Consider the following 9,310-nt stretch of genomic DNA (forward strand, 5'->3'; position numbering starts at 1 on the left):
ACTTTCTAGAAACTCTTTTAAATATCTATGATATTTTTGTTCTTCAAAAAATTTACTTTAATTTTTCACACTCCCCCTTAAAGTAATTTTTTGGAAGCTATCCCTAACTTGTCGTGGAAGAACTCGGACGAATCTTTTGGACGTGCCTTGGTCAATGTTTTCCCGACACTTCTTCTTCAAATGATGATGATAATTGGGCCTCCAAAGAAACATGAATATGCCTTGATAAAATTTTCATCTTGATTTCTTATTGGCCTTTGCGAACCACGTGAATCATCTTCGTCGAATTTTACATTCTTGAGTTTCGGATAGCTCAACTCTCGAAGACTTATCACCTTAGTGAGATACTAGAATCTTTTTCCTCCTCAAGTTTGTGCTTACATGAAAGATTATACACCTCTCCATATGAAATCGAGCCTTCAATGTCAACCTCTTCCTTTATTTGACCGTCGGCTTCTCCATCGGCTTTCAGTATTTGATCTGAGCTAGTAATTGACCTTGATATGATTCTTACGAAATCGTCGCCATTGACATGTATAGTTTTCATGTTCTACTTCAACATCCTTCCACTCACAACGTGATTTCTCTCATTGTTTTCTTGAAAGTTGAAAAATTTAGATTCATCTTCGGTGAGATGGTGCACATCCGAATCCGATCCGGCCTCTTTCCTATAAAGTACCTTCAAGCTTTCCTTGGCTCGGCAAATCTTTTATGTGTCCTACTTCACCACATCGATAACATTTAATAGTCTTCTTACCCTTATTGTTGTCTTGGCGAGATTAACCCTCACGGAATTGAGAATGTGTCATCTCTCTTGAGCTACTTCGCTTTTGTCTTCCTTTAAAATTCCTCTTTAAGCTGCATTTCCTTCCCCTTCTTTAAAACATACAGCCAGAGCTCTTGTGATGACAACAAATTCTCAAACTCCTCCAAGGATGGTTGTTGAGCCCATCCTTGAATTGATGTGAATATTCACGAATGATAACATTCTTCATGAGAGCCTCATCCGTATTTAATAAAGAAATCTCGAACATAAGTTCTTAATTCTCAAAAATCAAAGAAAGATTACCTTGAGTGGTGTTCGCCAATTCATTCTGTGTTGCGGCACGGCTTCATACTTCTTGTTGAACGGCCGATCGAGGGTCCTCCAATCTCATGAGCTGATTTGCACCTAGTAATATGATTGTTGTGAGAAATGGATCTCTTTAGGATGAACTCCGCTTTCGCATTTCTCATCTTATCTTGTATGCGAAAACACGATGATCACATACTAGTTCGACATTAGGAGGACTTGTGTAACTACCTAAAACATGAAATTACAAATCCTCTCCCTGACAATGATGAATTTGGATTTAGAGAAACTAGTTGAATACCACAAACCCGATCTTGAAATAAAATCCAAAAGATCTGATACCATATAGCGAGAAGAAAAGTAAATGAAACCTTCGCTAGTCCAAGATCGTTACTAAGATTGGAAGATTCAACTAGGAAGCTTTGGAAAGGAGAAAGAAAATTTTAGATAGGAGAACTTGGTTATGGAAGAAAGGCTTTCTTGAATTACTTGAATGACTTACAATTGGGGTTGGTTTGGCTTGATTACAAATGCCTAATGTCACTCCTATTTATACTTGTCTAGGGATGCTTCTAGATATTATTCTAGATACATCCATAAGAAAAAACTAATCATCTTTATCCCCTACCACTACTCTAGAATATCTAGATTTTTCTTTAGGATAATTATCCAAGATCCTACACTAGACTATTCTAGATAATTCTATCCTCAACTATAAATATCTAAGTGTCTAGAATTTCTAGACAATTCCTAAATACAATATATATCAAAGATATTATATTATAACTTTCTAGAAACTCTTTTAAATATCTATGATATTTTTGTTCTTCCAAAAAATTTACTTTAATTTTTCACATGATCTGCCATTTGACGGCATTAACTAGTTCTTTAATATTGTGGGTTGTTGTAATGGAATTTTGTGTCTTAATGACGAGATACACTTTTCGAGTGATTTCTATCTTTGGAACCCGTCCATCAGAAAGTCTGTAAAACTCCCAAATCCTAGATTTTGGAGTATAGATGCTAACTTTATTCACAAACTGGGGTTTGGATTTGATCCTGTTACAAATGACTACAAGGTAGTAAGAGTATTAGACATATTTGGTATATCACCTATTGTTGAGCTTTATAAGCTAAGCACTGGTGTTTGGAAAGACATTAGTCATGTCCTCCCATCTCATCTATCCTTTTTTAGTACACCACAGGTGTATCTAAATGGAGCTTCCCATTGGGTTGGTTTCCAGTGGGAAGAAGGATCACCTCGGATTATAATTTTTTTGTTTGATATGCATGATGAGGCATTCTCGATGATAATGTTGCCTAATAGTTTAGTTAGTGAGATACAACAATCTTGTGACGGAACAAACTTTATGTGTTGGATGAGTCACTTTGTTTGGTTTATTATCACTATGATGAAACAATTGATATTTGGATGATGAAAGAGTACGGTGAAGCAGAATCATGGGTGAAACATTACAACATTACTTCTCGTCACATTCCATATGAGCCCGAGGTTAATCATTACTTGATAAAGCCAAACATGATACTTCTCGTCACATTCCATATATATATATATATATATATATATATATGTATTAAGTCCAATACAAATTCAAATAATTAGTAAGAAAAGTGTAACCCATTTAAGTTTAAGGTAAAATAATCATTACTTGATAAAGCCAATGGCTACAAGTAGGAAAAATGGTGAAATGCTTCATTGTGGACAGCGAGTAACTACAATCGATGGACTATTGTTACTGTCATTTGTTGATCATGCAGATGAAAAGATAAAATATCTTGGCGTTTTAACCAAAAACCGAATGACTCTATACATGGTGAAACCGATGGACTATTGTTACTGTCAGTTGATCATGCAGATGAAAAGATAAAATATCTTGGCGTTCGTGACTCTATACATACCGCTCACCTGCTTCACGATTCACTTTATGTTAATTCTTACAAAGAGAGTCTTGTTTTACTTGACAAATGGAAAGATTATTGTGCGGAAGATGCTTGTGGAGAGTCATTTGATTCACGGAAGCGAAAGCCCAAAGGTGGGAGGAAGAAGTTGTTAAAGACCAATGCCAAACAAAGACTACGAATTGCATCTCTCTTGCACATCAGTGGATTGCTGTATGTGTCAAAAATGAAAGGAAAATGGCTGCGTAGAAAAGAAAGGAAGAAAAGGCAAGTCAAAAGACATTCCTCGTCTACTTGTTGCCATTAGCTATGTTTCAGTTGATTTATGGCATGTGGCTACATTGTAGCTTTTGGTAAATGCACAACAAAGTTAGCGGAAATGATTACATGAATTTTGCATATTTCTGTATTTCAAACAGCCACAAACCTGCAAAAGTTTCTTTATGCATATTACTCTTTTAAGTCATTTACTTCAGTAAGTTTTTGGTTAAAGTTTAGATGCCGATTCCTTATATTATACCTATGACAACTTGTTCTTGTTAATCGTATCAATTCCATGCAAACATGACCATGCATGGCAGGGTTCAGCTGATATTGTAGACCTTATTTGATGTATCGGAAGGTCAAAATTTCTGGGATGAGTTAGTAAGTGCATGGCAAGTTTTGATGCACTAGAGTACTGAATTATTTGATTTAAAGACAAGCTGTAAATCTAATTATCTTAACTACTGTCTAGGTGGATGTATTGGGTTCATGATATTTCTAACTCTTGTGTGATATTTTCATCTATCTTGAAATATGGTGAGAAACTAACTTACTGCTTCTAGCCATATTTGATGGTAGTAGGATGCTTAGTGGTAATACCGAAAACCACTTGTAAGCCTTGTGTAATATTTTCATCTATCTTGAAATATGGTGAAAAAACTGACTTACTGCTTCTAGTCAAATTTGTTAGTAGTAGGACAGTTAGTGGTAATACCTAAAACCATTTATATGAAAAGAATTTAGTTTTAATCATATGCTTTGTCAGAGAATTTCTTTCTTTGTATTTTGTTGATCTTATCTCAGGGTGTGATTGGCTAATGCTTGCTGGTTCCTTCATCTTCCTATTCTCTTCTTACATCTTCCCAGTAGGAGTTTAGCCTTCGTATTGGTTGAAGAATTCAATTCTAGTTGCCATTAACATGCATTTGTATTTCGAGTTTCTATGATGCACTAGAAAGTTCCTGCAACCACTATTTGCTGAAATATTTTTACTTATAGAAAGGAAATTGTTTGGGTTTCTATGTGACTATGTCTGGTAGCTCCGGTAGTGTTGCTTTTATATTGCTCGTTCTGCAAGAGAACACTACAAACAGAGAAATTACTGTGATGACTAGCTTATAGTTGCACTTTCTGTAAAAACAATGGTCATACTTTAGTCTAATACTGAATCAACACGTATACAATGAAGCTGTGTACCTTTGTGCTGAATTATAGGAGCAGAATCGATACTAGTTATGCTCTGCAACTTCTTGGATTATTTGTTTGCTATGAAGATATGACTTAAGAGCTAGTCCATGCTTTAAGTCCGTTCTTTAAATCAACATGTATATCAATGCTGCTCGTTGCAAGAACACACTACTAACAGTGAGACGAACATGATGACTAGCTTATAATTGGAGTTGACACAAGTTGACGTTGGTCATACGTTTAGTCCAACACTGAATCAACATGTATAAAATGAAGCTTAGTACCTTTGTGCAAAATAGTAGGAGCAGAATCAATACTAGTTTTTCTCTGCAACTACGTGTATTCTTAGGATGTAATTAAGATTCGACTCTGCAAGCTGAAGGTACCGCTTTCCGAGCCACTCCCAACTTCTTTTCAGTTTCATTTCTTAGTTGGTATCAGATATTAGGGAGATGATGTTGCCATCTAGCTCACTTGAAAAGTTTGTTTCCTATAGTCTTATTTGTCCCGGAGGTTACTCATTGCTTGGAGTACTCCAATAGCTATAAGCACAAATGGTGAACTTTCTGTGGAGAGCAAACTGTGGATTCTTGGTCTAATAGGACCATACAGTTGAACAGATTAAGAATCTGGCATTCATAAAGCTTTAAAGAAGCTTAACAACTTGAAGTATATGAATGAGCTTTAACTTTATCTTGTTCACAAGCAATTTAAGGAAAAAGATTATCAATCAAATTACATGTTCAGGTAACCTATGAATTATAACCTCCTTGTCATTCGTGTTAGGAAATAGACTCGTGAATTCAACTTTTAATGGTGTCACCAAGCCATACATTAAGCCAGGATCGAATTTGGTTATGCTTTTGCTGGATTCTCTAATCGCTTAGTTCTTATAGTTTGCTTTTCTATTGGTGAATGACCTCTGTCTAGTTATGCACCAAAAGTGTTCACCTTTTACAAAAATACTACTCTCTCCATCCCAATTTAAGTGTCTTACTTTCCTTTTTAGTCCGTCCAAAAAACAAATCAACAAGATTCATATAATTTTTTGCTACTTCACACATCTTTAATTTGAGACCACAAGATTCAAAAGTCTCTCTTTATTTCTTAAACTCCATGTCAAGTCAAACTAAGACACTTAGTAGGCGTATGGCCATGAAAACCAAATATTTTTCAGTTTATTTGGAATTTTGAAGTTGGAGTTGAAGATAAAGTTGTGTTTGGTTATAGTTTTTCCAAAGAGTATTTGATTGTTTGAATGTATTAAAAGTGAAAAAAAAAAAGTGAAAATAGATTTTTAGGTGTTTTTCAAATGAAGTTGTATTTGAAATTTTCATGGCCGAACATTGATTTCCAAATAAAGTGAAAAAAATTTCCCGAAAAAAATGAATAAGTCTCATGGCCAAACGGGCCCTTAAATTGGGACGGTGGGAGTACTATTTACCTCTCATAATTATATATAGAAGACCAAAATAAAACAAACTTATAAATAAGGGACAAATTTAATATTTTTTTCTTCTCAATTCGCCCTCCTCAAATTTTGATTTCCCTTTAGAATTTCAATTTGCTTTACAACATCCAATTATTATGAAGCGCAAAATGAGAAATTATACAATGTAGTCCAATACATGTAAGAAATTATTGTTTAAATATAATTAATAAATAGAGGTGTTTCTAAAAGAAAAGAGGTCTTTTAAAAGAAAGGCTGTATCCGATTATCATTTTAACTGCGGTACTTTTTGTCGATATAAAATTACAAGTACTCCTGTTATTTTTCAGTTCATCTTCATCTTTAAAAATAAAAAAAAATAAAAAAATAAAAAAAGGTTCATCTTCATCTTCAATGTTACTTTGCAACAACCTCTCCTCACTTGCCGCTATTCTCCAAACTCCTTTCACATTCAAAAAATCAAGTTTAATTCTTGTTTTTCTAAAAAAAATAAAAATAAAAAATCTCCACTATTTGTTTAATGTAGAAATTTAAAGATTTATTATGTCCATTAAAATTATTTGCAAATTAATTCCATAATAATCTCGCTTAGGAAAAAGAAAAGTGTTTTTAATCCTTCAATTTGGACTCTTTGTTCGTATAGAACCTTTTTCATAAGATGTCAATAAAAAAGTAACATAAAAAATTAATAAAAAGATATTAAAGATCTATATAGGGTCATTTTCTTTAAATTCTAAGTGGTCATAAAAAATCCGTACTTCGTCTCTATAGTATGTTTTGGTTGAGTTCTTTGTCTTTCTATTTACCGAAAGTACGACATTGGACTTTGAAATTGTTTTACGGGTTAAATTAAGGCGAAACAAAAACAGAGAGAACAGTCACAAACATATGCGGACGAAATTAGAATTAGTAACTGTTTTTGTTTTCGTATCTTCTCGATAGTACTAGATTGAACTCCGGAATAAGTGTTTGTGTGTTAAACCGGAAGTTAAATGGAACCAAAAGCAAACAGTCACAACTCACAAATAAAATGCAGAAGAATCACTTGAAGAGATTTGTCAGAGGATAGCTGGAAACATTTTTATCTTTGGAACCCATGCATCAGGAAGTCTGTAAAACTCCCCATACCAACTTATACATTTAAGATTCCTAGTCAGGGGCGGAGCCAGGATTTTCATCAAGGGTGTTCATACTTTAGGACAGAGGATGTGTGAGGAAAAAAAAACAGCTCATGAAAAGAACGCAATGCCTCTGCCAACTACCAATATGGCCTGGTGTTGCGTCAAAATATTTGCAACAGTGAATTATCCATTTAAGCTCCCACCGACACTCAACCCCTTTATAGAATTTATTACGAAATAAGCTCTACCATAGAACACTTTATCTGATGCAAGCTAAAGAATAAATAAGTAACTTACACGTTCAATGGCCTCACGCTCTTCAGGTGTAACAGTCACAACTTGTAGGAAGGAAAAACAAAAGAGTGTGACGCCAAGTCTTCAGGTGTAACAGTCCGAGCAACTTAGCTACAGAGTATCTTAACCGAAGATCATGAAATTCAACTTTGGTAGGAAGGAAAAACAAAAGAGTTGTAACATCAAGCTAGAATATGAAAAAAATAGAATGGAGTCGGGAAGATACTTGTACAAAATAAAATTAACATAAAGAAGTCAACAACAAAAGATTCTATTACAAACTAATAAATTACAATTGCACTCAACGAGTCTTCATCCCTTGAAATGTTTTTATAATACACTCATTAGAAACATCTTTAAATACTTTTTTTTTTCCACATAAGGTACTATGCAACCATCTAGAAATTCATCGTCCATTCGATTCCGCAAGTCATTCTTGATAAACTTCATCGCCGAAAAAGCTCTTTCAACTGTTGCAGTGGCAACTGGTAGATGCAAAGCAAACTTCACCAAAAGGAATACAAGAGAATAGTTTAAATGCTTCTTTGTCTTAACTAACTTTCTTGAAAGTTCCCCAAGTCCACCTAAATTGGAGAATGATGGGTGTAAATACATAAAAAAATAAGTTTTAAAATAAAACATGAATAATTATATCTTATTCTCTCATATTTTACGACGGAATTTTACAAGAAGAAAAAATCTTTATGTAGGAAGAATAGAGAAGAAACGAATTGTCAAAAGTAAGCAAAGAATTCAATGAGTGCAACCACGAATTCATATGTCATAATCGTAGAGTTTTACATGTGGGAATTACAAAAGTCAACATTGGGAGAAGTTGTGAAATCCACGGTGTCACCGGCTCCATTACTCGCACTTTGTCAGAGTGTTGAAATCACGGGTGTCACCTCTTCATCTCGCACCCGTCAAGTGTTGAAATCCACGGGTGTCCATTTCCTTCATGCCTCCCACAGTGTCGAAAGTGTTGAAATCCACGGGTGTCACCCGGCTCCTCGGTAGATAGTCAAGTGTTGAAATTCACGGGTGTTCTTACTCCACCCGTCAATCATTGGCAGCGCATCAAGGAAAAGGTTGCAAAATTCACGGGTGCGAATACCGTTGTCATACTTTCACCCATCAAGTATGGTCACGGATGTGAGCACCACTTTAAATAATGCATTCGTAGGGGGAGATAATAGAACCCAATCTTGAGAAAGACATAAGAAATAGTCTTTGCTCTATTTCTCTTCTTTTTTATATTTGTAGGAGTAGTATTTTATTTTTAATTTCTTTCTTACATACTCCTTTATGGAGTAGTTTATTTTTGTTGGGATAGTTGAAGAAGCTTGGTATGATGTTATGATATTATCTTTACTTTAATTTTTTCATGTCTTGATATCAAATCTTTGATCTTGCTTCTTTTAGTCCCAATTCTCACGGAGAGATTAATTCAAGCTAGTTTATCGATTCAAAAATCTCAATATTATTTCTTTTAGTCCTAATTCTCACGGAGGGATTAATTCAAATAATTTTGTTGGTTTAAAATTGTTATCTTATTTCTTTCGGTCCTAATTCTCACGGAGGGATTGACTCAAATAAGTTTAATGATTTGAGGGTCTCTTATCTTATTTCTTTCGGTTCTAATTCTCACGGAGGAACTGTTTCAAATAAGTTTAGTGATTTTAAGAGCTAATCGCAAGAGGTCTTTATTCCTCATAACACAAATCAAGTCAATAAGTTTTCCTATTCTTTTGTGGAATATACTAGAATAAGATTTTATTATAATTGTGCCAAGTGGATTCAACGACTGACTCTTTTCTTTTTAAATTTTCTAATAAGTTGTTTGTTTTTCTTTTTAATTTTAAAACCTCTCCTTTCTCTTTTTTTCTCTCAAAAGTAACCAAACAATCGCTCGAGCCAGGGGGTTAATATATTGGGGCGATATCTTAAAACTACTGAATTTGACGGGGTACGAGCGAATTTTTGTATGCGCTTTATTCGGGC

General features: G+C 34.4%; 1 pseudogene; it reads left to right on the forward strand.

Moving 5' to 3' along the window:
- The first annotated feature begins 7,697 nt into the window (after positions 1 to 7,697).
- The window catches only part of LOC132038351 (F-box protein At3g07870-like), a 58,640-nt pseudogene continuing 57,027 nt past the window's right edge, over positions 7,698 to 9,310 (forward strand).

Source organism: Lycium ferocissimum, chromosome 11 (assembly GCF_029784015.1).
Source record: "Lycium ferocissimum isolate CSIRO_LF1 chromosome 11, AGI_CSIRO_Lferr_CH_V1, whole genome shotgun sequence".
Taxonomy (NCBI): Eukaryota; Viridiplantae; Streptophyta; class Magnoliopsida; order Solanales; family Solanaceae; genus Lycium; species Lycium ferocissimum.